Raw genomic sequence first — 13,542 nt, forward strand, 5'->3', positions numbered from 1 at the left:
GGTGCAAGACCAAAAAGGAGATGCATATACAGGAGATGCATATACAGGAGATGCATACACAGGAGATGCATATATAGGAGATGCATATACAGGAGATGCATATACAGGAGATGCAAAAACAGTCAGTTCCTTCCACCAAGCTCAGAACAAGTGTGTCTACCATCAGGAGTGCCAGGAAGCACAATCTCTCCACACTCAAGAATGAACTCTCAAACCTGTCTCCTTCCTCCAAATCCTGGTGGCGTCTGGTCAAATCCGTTTCTGGTGTTTGTTCCCCTTCCATCCCCTCCCTTACCTCAAATGGCTACACAGTTGACACCGCACGTGACAAAGCCGAATGCCTCAACTCTGTGTTTGCCTCAAAATCTTGTGTCCCAAACCCATCTCTCTCTGTTCCCACCTTTCCCAATCAAACCCAACTGCTCCTGGACTCTGTGTCCTTCTCTCCTGACAAGGTGGAGAAGTTTTTGTCAAACCTCGACTCTGATTCTGCAACTGGACCAGACGGCATCAGCCCACGGGTCCTAAAATCCTGCTCTGCCGCTCTATCTCACCCTCTCTCTGTTCTTTTCACCCTCTCTTTTGCTCAAGGTCATCTGCCAGCATCTTGGAAATCAGCAAACATTACCGCTTTACACAAACGAGAGGTTCCAGGGAACCTGAACTCAACTGGTCTATATCAATATGGTTAGAAAATGCATAATAGAACCACAAACTATATAGTTTATATGTGCTAAAGAGGTACAGTAACGTTGAAGGTATCTCATGTTCAAACACGAAACTAGAAAAAATTGAGTTTTAAGTGAGGCATGAAAAGTAAAACGACAATTACTTTTCTCAGATTTCAGACTTGAATTTATTATATGTGTTGAGGTTTGTTACATACTGTCTACACACCAAGATTCAGCCTTCTAGCTACATTAGGAAGAACCAGATTGACAAAAATGGATTTTTCAATATGGCCGCCCTGCCGCGACCATTTTTGGGCGTACAACGCCCAAATGCAATCCCAAACTAGTTGATGTCTTAAAGATGCTGCACAACAAGTTTCATCAAATTTCATCAATATTTGTGACTTTTAGAGCGTAGACGTCGAATTGTTTACAGACAACAGACAGACAGACAGACAGACGACGGACACTGGATGTCGACAAAAACCCAGCTGGACATAGTCCAGTTGAGTTAAAAACGTACAAAAACAGATCCTTGCAACTACAGACCAATCAGCCTGCTTCCAATTATCAGCAAAGTCATGGATTCCATCATTGCTTCGGATATCAAATCCCTCCTCTTCTCCAATGGCTTGATCTCTGATCATAAATGTAGATTCAGACCAGGTCATTCTACTCTGGACATCTTGCTTCTGCTGTCTCAACAATGGATGGAGGTCCTCAATGCCAAACAGGAAATCAGAGCTGTCTCACTTGACATATCACGTGCCTTCGATACGGTATGGCACCCAGCTCTGCTCACCAAACTCTCCTCCTATGGTATCCATGGAAATCTCCACTCATGGCTTGCGGACTTCCTCTCTGGTCGTAGGCAACGTGTGGCCCTGAATGGATTTCTCTCATCTCCCCTTCCTGTTCTGGCTGGAGTTCCCCAAGGTAGTGTTCTGGGCCCTGTGCTATTTCTGGTCTTCATCAATGATCTCTCTGACTCTCTGGAAAATCCTCTCTATCTCTTTGCTGATGACTCCATTATCTGCCGCTCCATTCCTCACCCCTCAGATTGGCAGTCTGCAGCCTCCTTACTCTATGCAGACCTGGACAAAATCACAGACTGGTCAAACAAGTGGAACATGTCTTTCAATCCTGACAAATCTCACACTCTTACTATGTCTCTCCGAAAAGACCGACTGGAAAACCCTCCCATCTACTTTCTCAAAAGTCCTCTCCAAGAAGTTCTGTTGCTCAAGCTTTTGGGTCTCACTATCTGCCATGATCTTTCTTGGGAAAACCACATTTCCTAGCCGGCCTCCAAAGCCAGTCGCCGACTGGGCATCCTCCGTCGTGCGAAGTCCTTCCTTGGCACACCTGAGCTCCGCACCACATACAAGGCTTTCATCCGCAGCTCAATGGAATACTGTTCCCCCCTCTGGGCCAGTGCTCCTGCCTCACACCTAGCTTGGCTTCACGCTGTTGGAACCAAAGCTTTCAGAATCATTGGAATCTTCTGCGATGAAGCTAACTCCGACGGCCTTTCACTCACTCACCGCAGGCAGGTTGGTGGTCTTTCTGTCTTCTACCGACTCCTCTCCGGCCTTGCTCCCCCAGCTCTCTCTATGCTCTGTCCCCCCAATATTCCTTCAGGTCACACAAGATCTACGTGCAACCCTCTTATGGTTAAACTGCCAAAATCTAGGCTCTCTGCTCACCTTCACTCTTTCATTCCCCTTTTCTCCCGCCTCTGGAACAAACTCCCCCCCCCCTCCCTTCAATCCCACTCCTCCCGCCAGGTCTTTAAAACAGCTGTTCACCACCATCTCTTATCTTCCCCCATCCAAAACCTTGATCTTTTCTACCCCCGCTAATTCACCCCAGATATACCTTTTTTGAAATTCCAACTTCTTTCCTGGAAGTCCTTGCAGTGTCCATATGTTTTATACCTCTCCCACATCCCCCCAAGCCCACCCCCTCCCACATTTCTCCCGATGCCCATGCTCTCAAATGTTGTGTTTGTGTCCTTCCCACCTCTATCCCCATCTTGTCTACCGCTCCCCTTATTTTTGTGTTTTATGTGTCGGTTTGACGTTTGTGTGATTAATGTTAGCTCTTTCACAAGCCTCGATCTTGTAGACAAAAAAAAAAGACAGGCAACCAACCTGTTTGTATATGTGAGAGTAACATGTCTGGACACCCAGCTTCACCATGGGAGAGCTGGAAAGATCTTGGGGTCCTTCATTTCCATGGCATCAAGAAGGGCAAGGTGTGAGGCAAGGGCACAAGGCCAAGGGGGTGGGGGGCAGTACTCATCAAGCTATGAATTAAGGCCTTGTAGGTTGTCAAAATTTCAGATTGGGCAAGGAATGACCTTGCACATTGGAGAATGCCTAGTCATCGACTGGCTTTAGAGACCACATTGAAATATGTTCTGTCCAAGAAGGACCATGGCTAATGGTGAGGCCTAAAAGTTTGAGTGACAACCTCTTCAAGTGGTTAGTTTGGAAGCATCTAGGAGTATTTACCAGACAGTCCTTTCAGAGAGACAGGGTGAGTGTGTGGGATTTGTCAGGGTCGAAAGACATATTCCAAGTGTTGGACCAGCTCCTCATCCAATCTAGCTCTCCAGAGAGTGAAGAGGCTGCTGCCTGCCTGGCTGAAGGATGAGAGATCAGAAGGCAGAGGGTAAAATCATCAGAAAAGTGATAAGCAGGATTTTCCAGGGAATCAGAAAGATCATTGATGACGATTCACAAGACTGGGCCCAAGACATTGTCTTGGAGTACTCTGGCCTTGACAGGGGGAGTAGATGAGAGGATCCCGTTAAGAGCTATATGCTGAATACGGGAGTGGAGGAAGTCAGGGAGCGATGAGAGGAGTTGGGCTTGAATGCCATAAGCAGAGAGTTTGGAGATCAAGACAGGGTGCCAGACTGTATCAAATGATCGAGATATCTCCAGAGAGACAGCCCTGGCCTCATGTTTGAAATAGAGGGCTTCCAAAAATCCATTGTTGGGAGAGTAGAAGTAGCATGTCCAAGGTAGAATGACCAGGTCTGAAACTGAACTGATGATGTGAGATAAGGTCATGGGAGAAAAGGTAGGATTTCACGTCAGCCGCAATGATAGCTTTCATGACCTGGCTAATTATACTTGGAAGCAGTCCAATAGGCCTCGAGTTGAGGGGTTTGACTTTCAAGAATAGACATGGTATGACACTGATAGACCCTCCAATTAAAGAATCACTTCATTCTTATTTTACTGCCTGAAGTAAAACCAGCGGGGAGCAGGGGGGGGAAGCGGGGGGGGGGGGGGGGGGGGACATGTGTTCCACCCAGACAAATTCAACAGTTTGATGACCATTGCATACATATATATATATCATCATTGGGTCGATCTTGATCGGATATATATATGTTAATAAAAAAATGTATGCGAAATTAAAAAGGCAATAATAGAGTAGTTGAGAAAGAAACTTTCCTCTAAGTTGATTAAAAAAAGAAAAGTAGGAAAGACAACTGAAGCTGCAAGAAGTCCATAAAATTATATAGGAGCTTCCTATACTGATGCAGAAATTAAATGTAGGAGCTTCTATTACTTTTATCTAGGCCTAGTACTAAACAATAGTCTGGAGGCAGTGATGTAGGGATTGTTATGTGATGGCAATACTGGTAGCTACTCTCTAAACCAACATCATCCCTATCTTGTTTAGGACCTTTTTTAGACTGTAGTTTGTCATCCCTACATTGCCTTTTAATTTAGCATAATTTTTTTATTCACTTGTTTCTGTAATTTTTTACAATGTGGAATAACACAATGGTATGTGGTACTCAGAGGATACCCAATCTTGGAGCAAAAGTGCCAAGATATCTTGGTCAGCAAAGTCAAACACTGCACATGTTCCGATATTGTTTTACGTAACCCTGACTGTATCTTGCAGCTCTGTCTTATTGCTCGTTTCTCAAAGAGTAATGTCTTCATCCAGCCTCAGGTCACACAGTGACCTGCACTTAGAAATGCCCAAAATAACTGGTGTGGTTTCCCTCTAACCAATAGGGTGGGAAAAAGAGGGGAGGGGCGGAGCCTCTCAAGGTATTTATGCACGGCGGGACATGAAAGACACTCTCGTGAGTTTTACTGTTTTGCTTACTTGAAGTGTCAATAAAACTTATTATACACTCGAAATGCAAGTGTCCTCGATAAACTACTACGAGAGTATGAAAAGATACTCCAACTTTTGTTTTGTATCAGTGGGTGGGGCCGACATTTTTTTTTATCCTCGTCATCCCTGCATTTAAAGTACGTCGAGTCGAGAGTGCCAGCGCACTCTCTGATAATAGTTTTGTAAAATTAACTTCAATGAATAACTTTATCAAGACAAGATATAAGTATTTATCTGTAGTATCCAAATCCTGGGTCTGGGAAATCAGAAGACCTCGGTAATACTCGAGTAGATTCTCGCCAGACAAAAACACACTCACTCGAAATCATCATGAAGACGTCATTCAAGCACACTGTACACGTGACACGCTTTCTTATCTGCGCATGCGCATAGCAAGGTTCAGGGTTGATTGAGTAGGCGTGGGGAAGAGCATGGCCTTGTCAAACTACAATGGCGTTGGTTGAGTACGAGAGAACACGCTCTCAGAGAGTATCTGTAAATATCTAAATGGTGGAAATGAACTGGAGAAACAAATTATAACAAAGGATTCTGCACCAAATAAAACTCCAGTCATGGCCATTGAGAGAGGCCCAGTTGAGAAATACACCGTCTGAATAATTATTATAATATTTGAGTAGATGATGTTCCACTACTGATTTACAAATGTTGCAGTACAAACTTTATAGATGTGCTCACCAGTGGCGTCCTGAGGGTGTCTGGCATAATTTTTAATTTTTTTAAATAACATTACTGTTCCCCCTCCACTCCCTACTTCCACCTCCCTCTCCCAAATCCCCAACCACAGTAGCCATAGGTAATAGTAATAGGGCATACACATAAGGAAACTAGGATATTAATATTTTAATATCAATTAATTGACCAATGACCACTCCAAGCGATGCAGTATGCCAAAACAAAGATGAAAGGAACACTAAATGTCAGTTTAAATATTTATTAAACTAGGGGGCTCGTTGGTCCATTGGAGCAAATTTTAATTGGGGACTTTTGGGTCCTTGGAGACTTTTGGGTCCTTGTGGACTTTTGAGTGATCTGGGTCTTTTGGATCATCAAAGACTTTTGGGTAATCTGGGTGTTTTGGGTCCTCAAGGGTCTTTTGGGTCATGTGGGTATTTTGGGTCATCAAGGACTTTTGGGTGATTTGAATCATCGGGGATTTTTGGGTGATTTGGGTCCTCGGGAACTTTTGGGTGATTTGGGTCTTTTGGGTCCTCGGGAGTCTTTTGGGTCCTCGGGAGTCTTTTGGGTCTCAAGTGTTAAAGGGTCTTCCATGGTCTGAGGGGTCTCAGCAGTCTAAAGGGTTAAAAGGTACATTTGAATAGTACGTAATTAATTAATAGACGTGAAAAAGTATGACTGACACTGACACACACACACACACACACACACACACACACACACACACACACACACACACACACACCTCATCCATTTAGAGTAGATTCAATTCGCGTGGATTCCTTGTTCAGGCTGATTTATACGACGGCATCAGCGATGCGCCGACGTAGCGAATCTGGCGCCGAGAAACAGTGACTCGTGATGGTTTATTGATCATGTGGTTTACTTTTATCTTGACCCGTGACTGGAGGGTTCGTGATCACGTGTCCCATGTGCGGTGTGTAGCACTGGTACCTCGCTATGATTTTATTTTCATAAATGTAACTACAAAACAAGGCATTTCAAGAGGCAGGATATTTCTGCTGATATTATTTGATGCCACGTTGTCGCGGTTACCTTATTGGGACATAATCCACGGGCACGGGCCAGTGGGGCTTTTGATGATGTGGGCGTGACGTGCGCACGGTTGTTGAAGCCATGCCCTCCAAAGAGGGTTTTGGCGCTATAAAAGCTGTATGAGTTCCGTTCGCGGGATGAGTTCTGTTGGAATAAAGGAGCTTTGAACATCAAAAAATGGCCTCGTCTTCTCGTCATCCGCAACACCTACATTGGTGACCCCGGCTGCTCCCGAACGAACTCCTATACTGGTGACCCCAGCTGCTCCCGGACGTTTTTGGGGGCTTCAAACGAACATGGCAAACGCAGTTTCGATCGAACTGCCGGCTTTTTGGGAATGACGGGCGGCCGTTTGGTTCGCGCAGGCTGAGGCCCAGTTCGCCCTTCGGAACATTTCCGCAGGCGACACGGCGTATTGTTGGGTCGCGTCTGCGCTCGGCTCCTCCACTGCGTACAGGATCCTCCGAAGGGACGCAAGTATGAGACGTTGGCGGCACTGCTGCTCGTCTCCTTCGCGCGCACTGACGTTGGCAGCACGGCTGCTCGTCACCTCGTGCGCACTGCTGCTCGTAACCTTCGCGCGCACTGCGCTGGGCTCCTCCTCTGCAACCAGAGTGGTAAGCCTCCTCCAGGATCCTCCGAAGGGACGCAGGTACGAGACGTTGGCGGCACTGCTGCTCGTCTCCTTCGCGTACTACGGCCAAGCACCTCCTCTGTGACCAGAGTGGTGAGCCTTCTCCAACGTGCGCTGCTGCTCGTCACCATTGCGCATACAGGCCGAGCACTGCTGCTCGTACCCTCCGCGCACACAGGCCGAGCACTGCTACTCGTAACCTCCGCGCACACAGGCCGAGTACTGCTGCTCGTAACCTTCGCGCGCACTACGGCCAAGCACCTCCTCTGCGACCAGAGTGGTGAGCCTTCTCCAATGTGCGCTGCTGCTCGTAGCCTTCGCGTGCACTACGGCCAAGCACCTCCTCTGGTGAGCCTTCTCCAACGTGCGCTGCTGCTCGTAACCTTCGCGCGCACTGACCCGGGCAGCACTGCTGCTTGTAGCCTTCGCGCGCACTACGGCCAAGCACCTCCTCTGCGACCAGAGTGGTGAGCCTTCTCCAATGTGCGCTGCTGCTCGTAACCTTCGCGCGCACTGACCCGGGCAGCACTGCTGCTCGTCACCTTCGCGCGCACTGACCCGGGCAGCACTGCTGCTCGTCACCTTCGCGCGCACTGACCCGGGCAGCACTGCTGCTCGTCACCTTCGCGCGCACTGACCCGGGCAGCACTGCTGCTCGTCACCTTTGTGTGCACTGATCCGGGAAGCACTGCTGCTCGTAACCTTCGCGCGCACTGATCCAGGCAGTGCTGCTGCTCGTAACATTCGCGCGCACTGACCCGGGCAGCACGGCTGCTCATTACCTTCGCGCGCACTGACCCGGGCAGCACTGCTGCTCGTCACCTTCATGCAACTACATACTACAACTCGCGAAAACTCTACAACTACAGCTACAGCTCGCGTGTAGAAAGCTGCAACTCGCGCAACTACTACTCCTACTCGGCAACCTCGGGAGGCCTGCAAGGAACCTCAGCAGCCTCCCCCGAGGCTTTGACCAGCCCCCTTGGTTTGCTCAACCCCACGGCGGGGCCGTCCCCTGTCAGGTAAGTCCCCGGTTGGCCCACCCACCACCAGGCCGCTCGCAGCCCCTGCTCGGGTCATTAGTCATTTCAGCCGGGTGGTTAAGGCCCCCCGAGGACTGGCATTGCCCGTGCGAGTGCATTCTGGGGGGGGCGCATGTAGCGGTTACCTTATTGGGACATAATCCACGGGCACGGGCCAGTGGGGCTTTTGATTGTGTGGGCGTGACGTGCGCGCGGTTGTTGAAGCCACGCCCTCCGAAGAGGGTTTTGGCGCTATAAAAGCTGTATGAGTTCTGTTCGTGGGAGGAGTTCTGTTGGAATAAAGGAGCTTTGAACACCTAAAAATGGCCTCGTCTTCTCGTCATCCGCAACACCTACATTGGTGACCCCGGCTGCTCCCGAACGTTTTCGGGGGCTTCCAACGAGCATGGCGACACCTACATTGGTGACCCCGGCTGCTCCCGACGAACTCCTACAAAGTAACATTATCACCCATAACGCCGACACTGAGGCAAATGTGTATAGCGGCTCCGCCCCACCCCCATCAAGTTGATTGACAGTCATTGCCACGCCTACCTCGGTCCTATTCTTTCACAAAGGAATGTAGTTTTACGTACTTTTCATGGAATCCTTTCAAGCTATTAGAATTATAATACCAAGGGATGTTGCAGGAAGTAAAACTCTGTCGGATGGTAGCAGAATCATTGCCCTTGATAGAGACAGCTCGGAAATATGGCGTCTGAAGAAGATTATTATTATTATGAACAAGAAGATGAATTCCCGGGTTTGACCAATCTCGTTTTTTCGCTTTTCTTTGCTTTTGCCATGGTCTGGAGAACTGAAAAGGGATCCCTACCTCCACAATCAGCTGAACAGACCAGGTAGGCTCTCACATGTAGCCTAAGCGAGTTTTTAAAGAAGATAATCCAACTTTCGTTTTGTATCTAGCAGATGGGACCAACATTTTTTTCCACGCCATCCCTACATAGAGAGTACTAGCGTACTCTCTGATATATATATATATATATATATATATTGTTACAGACACGACTTTGATGTTAAAGTGGGCCGAGCGGAATGGCCGTCGTGTCCGCACAAATTACCCGACTATACTCGACGTTGACGAAGTCGCGCGATGCTGGCTCAATAAGAAAAAGAAGACACCCGGCTGGATTACAATAACACAATACGACACCAGGGGTTCAGTTCTCAAGACCTCCGGAGGAGGTTATATTAAGGCGGAAGGTTAGATTACAACTACAAGAGGGACAGCATAGAAAGACAAGCACTTAGACACAATCTTATATTATTCCCAACAGACGACAGATAAACGGGACAAAGCTCACTCACACGGGGATTGATGGAAAGGACAGGCGGGTAGCGATGGCTCCAGGTGCACCTGGGCTCAAAGGTCAGAATCGACTCGGTCCGATCCAGAGAGGCGGGGAGGTCGCAGCGCTCGGATGGCGTCTTGTCTGCTCAAGCTGGGGGCGCATCTGACTCAGCGCTCGCAGGTGGCTTTCCTTCTCCAAGCTGGGTGCGCATCTCACGTCACATCCGGCGCGGGGCCGCGTATATCCGGCGGGGAGTGACCCGCCCTCGGCTCGTTAGCTCCGCCTCGTGGAATCGGCACGTTGCTTCTCATTGGGTGCGTGCGGGGGGTTTACCAGGCTCCGCCCTTGACGAGGAGCTGACAAGGAGCCCCTTCGTGGTAACCCCGTGGAGCGCATGGTCTATGGCGCTAATCGAGCCGGTGTGAGGACGCATCCTCCCCCGCTCCGCCGCCATCTCCTCTGTTGTTGTTGTAATTGTTGGGGAAGAAGATGGAAGGAGGTATGGGAAAGGTCCTAAACTCACTACTGATGCCATATAATCACATTCTGGTGCAACGAAGAGTCATAATTAATGGAGACGAGGCCTTAACTGACATAGAATAAGAATAACTAGGAAGATGTCCGAAAGTTGTCTACGTGTGGTGCGGTGGACCTGGGCACGACATTTAATGGGGGAATAAGGGGAAGGTCGGCTCTACTGATTGTTATTTACATGCAATGGGACTAGGGAATGGGGGATCGGGGAAAGTTGGGGAGTATTGGGGAAAATAGGGGAATATTTACAAGCGGATATGGAGGCCAAATTCCATATTCGCAACATTGCACCCTTCTCTACCCTCGGGGCGTCCCGACCCGATAAATTTTTACCTACTTTAGTGTGGCACGCAATGTAGTTCCCTCTACTATTAACTCTACCCTGAGTGCGACAGTTTTACAGATATTCACAAATGAGTAAATATGTCCCCCTGCGACGTTGCACCCTTCTCCTCACAGAAACACACCCACAGGATAACCGAATCCGGAAAGAATCCTCAAACTAAACATACAGCCGGTAGGGAGCATTATTTACAAGATTACGCTGATATCTACACTACGATCCAGGACCTGTCTTTGGAGGAACACATGCAGATGTTATGCATAGAGAGAGCGCGCTTGCCAGCATCGATACACCAACCCACGAGTGCTCTGTGGCCGACGGCCTTTAATAACGTGCAGAGCACCCTTTCCCAGCATCAAAAGCACCACCCCACCACCAATCGGTGCAGTCACCATTGTTCATTGGAATAAAAATAAATTCGACAACCCCTAACCCTGCAGGTGTCTCTTGCTCTCCTTGTGGTGCACTTGGTGGTGTTAATTAACAGTGGTTCACCTTTATGGCATAGGTGCCACGTTGACCCATAGGTCCATCCCCGGGTGGTGCTTGGCCGCAAACGAACTGCGGTCCATTGTGGGTGGCCACAAACATTGCGGTCCATATGGTGTATCGATCCCGGCAGCAAACAGCGAAAGTGCAGGCCCACAACTGCGCAGCCAGCACCTCTCTCTCCTCTCTCTCTACCCCAAAGCCAGATCCTCGGAGGTGGGAGACAAAAGAAGAAACAAGTGAGTAAGGTGGTAAGGGCGCAAAAGTGCACGCAATGTAAGGTGATGCACACTGGGGGCACATGGGAACCAGGTGAGACAGGTACGTTCCTATCGTACGCCCGCCCCCCCCCACCAGGTAACCTACATGGCCCCTCCCTTACCCCTTACTGTATCCACAAAACACAACACTACCCATAAACATCTACTTTACAAATCAACAAACATCCCTACTGTCTTCCTCGTTCCTCCCATAAACCAAATTCGTCTTCTCTCCCTCCTAACCAATCAAATTTGCCATTTTCAACTCTCATCAAAATTTGCCATCTCCAACTGCACATCAAAATTTGCCATTACCAATTCATCATCAGTCCCTCCTAGGGAGGGAGAGATGGAATCACCCCAATGTCTCATCCACGTCGTGATGCGTCTCACAAATCCACACAGCGATTCATCTCCTGCAACAAAACAAAGAAAACACAGGTGTGGAGTCATCATCATCACCACAGGTAAGTGGCTGCGTATGGTGCGACAGGTTCTTCAATCCTAACTATTTCCTAAATGACTTTAACAACTTTACACTACCCGGGGTCTTTCTCCGGCCAAACCATTGGCCCTCTTACACTATGGGTTCTAAAAAACCAATTCCCATTGGCCAAACTGTGGTGCTCTTCAATTTGGGGTCTCACTCCCCCGATTCATCTCCCGGTGCCCTCGCACAATTTCTGGGCTGCGACGTGTACCTCTCCCAGTGGGTCTACCCACCTGCACACCTCCACCACTGCAGTTGCCTCCGAGCTTACCTGCTCCTTACCCTAACCTAACTAACTGGGGCAGGCCCTCTGGCGCTCTCCCCACTCGGTGCCCTCTCTGGCACTGGGCTACCCGGGTCCATCCTCCGGATCCTCGGGCCCCATCCACAACTCTACCGGCTCCCAGAGCCCACCTGCGGCCTCACCTGGCCGACATCCTCACAGTGGTGGAGTGCCCAACCAACTACACACACTAACAGGCTACACGCCCAGCCATTTCCACAACACTAATGCACCCATTCACAACACCATTCTGCAACCGCACCACAAATGCCAATATCCAACCACAATTTACCTGCACCCTCTACCTAACACTTACACTACCCGCCCCGGGTACTCGTGAAAGGGGTCCACTCTTCCCCCATCCACACCTTCGCACCATGCACACCACTCCGTACCACTCACTCCAACTCTCTCCACACACCTGTACCTGCACACCTGTGCTCTCACACCTGGTGCCACCTGCACCCTTCTCTCCCCAAGCGCATTCGCGCTGATCCACACACTCACTACTCATACACTGCTCCACACACCTGTCCAGTTGCACACCTGTGCAATCACACCTGTTCAATTCTCACAAACACGGCATCATCTCAGCTAACTACTCCCTTCTGAAACTTGCGCTTCCCAGTCGTCCCTTTAAACTATTGCGCTCCCACGTCATTATCATCCATTCTAATCTACCTGCGTCCCCACTACAGGTATCAGTCACTAACTAAACTTAACGTTACCTAATGTCAATCTCTTCTAGATCCCTACACACAATATCCTAACCCACCCGGGCTAGTTTTCACTGCCATACACCCCATAAGCTATTGCTCCTTTGCCCCCCACCTGTGAGGGATGGTGGATTTGCCATCCCACCACATCGGGGGTCTCTCCCTACCAATTTTGCACATCAAATTTCAACAAATTAAAAATTTGCCAATCACTGCCCATCATCTGCCAATCACTACTGCCAATCCCTTGCCAATCATCAAATTTTGTCTTTTTCTAATTTCGGGGCCAAAACACTAACCTCATCACCCAGTCTACTCACTAATACCTCTCGGTGCGCCAATCCCTGTCCAAAGCCCGGCTTCGTGAAGCCAAGCAATGGATGCTGGTTGTTTTGTGCCAGCGGCTGGATGCATCCCGCATTCGGTGCAGGGAAGGAGGTTTACCCGGGCCGAGATCCCACGCACCATCTCGGCACGGAGCCATCCCATGGCTCGATCTCGGCCTGCCGGAATGCCTCACCAAAAAGTGGTCGCCATGACGACCCTTTCTATCGGGCTGCCCGCTCCGCCTAGTGGAGCACGGACGCGGCCGTTCAAAGCGAGGCCCAGCACGCACCGAGGGCCCGACTCGGCTATAAGTCGTTCTAAACTCTACCCCGGTTAACGTCGATGCTTCACCTGGACGCTTACACCCCGCAGCCCGTTCCTTGCTCACACATCCAGCCGTGCCCATGCTCCTCGTACCTTTCCTTACACACCCAGGTACCCTCATTCCACTCACAGCCTTGGTCACACACCTGACCACCGAACACTGTGGCACACATTCGTCACTCGCACACCTCACCAATACACCTCTTCGCGCCCCTTCCTCGGTCACCTCCTC

This window comes from Myxine glutinosa, chromosome 9 (genome assembly GCF_964187855.1).
Source record: "Myxine glutinosa chromosome 9, kmMyxGlut1.1, whole genome shotgun sequence".
Classification (NCBI taxonomy): domain Eukaryota; kingdom Metazoa; phylum Chordata; class Myxini; order Myxiniformes; family Myxinidae; genus Myxine; species Myxine glutinosa.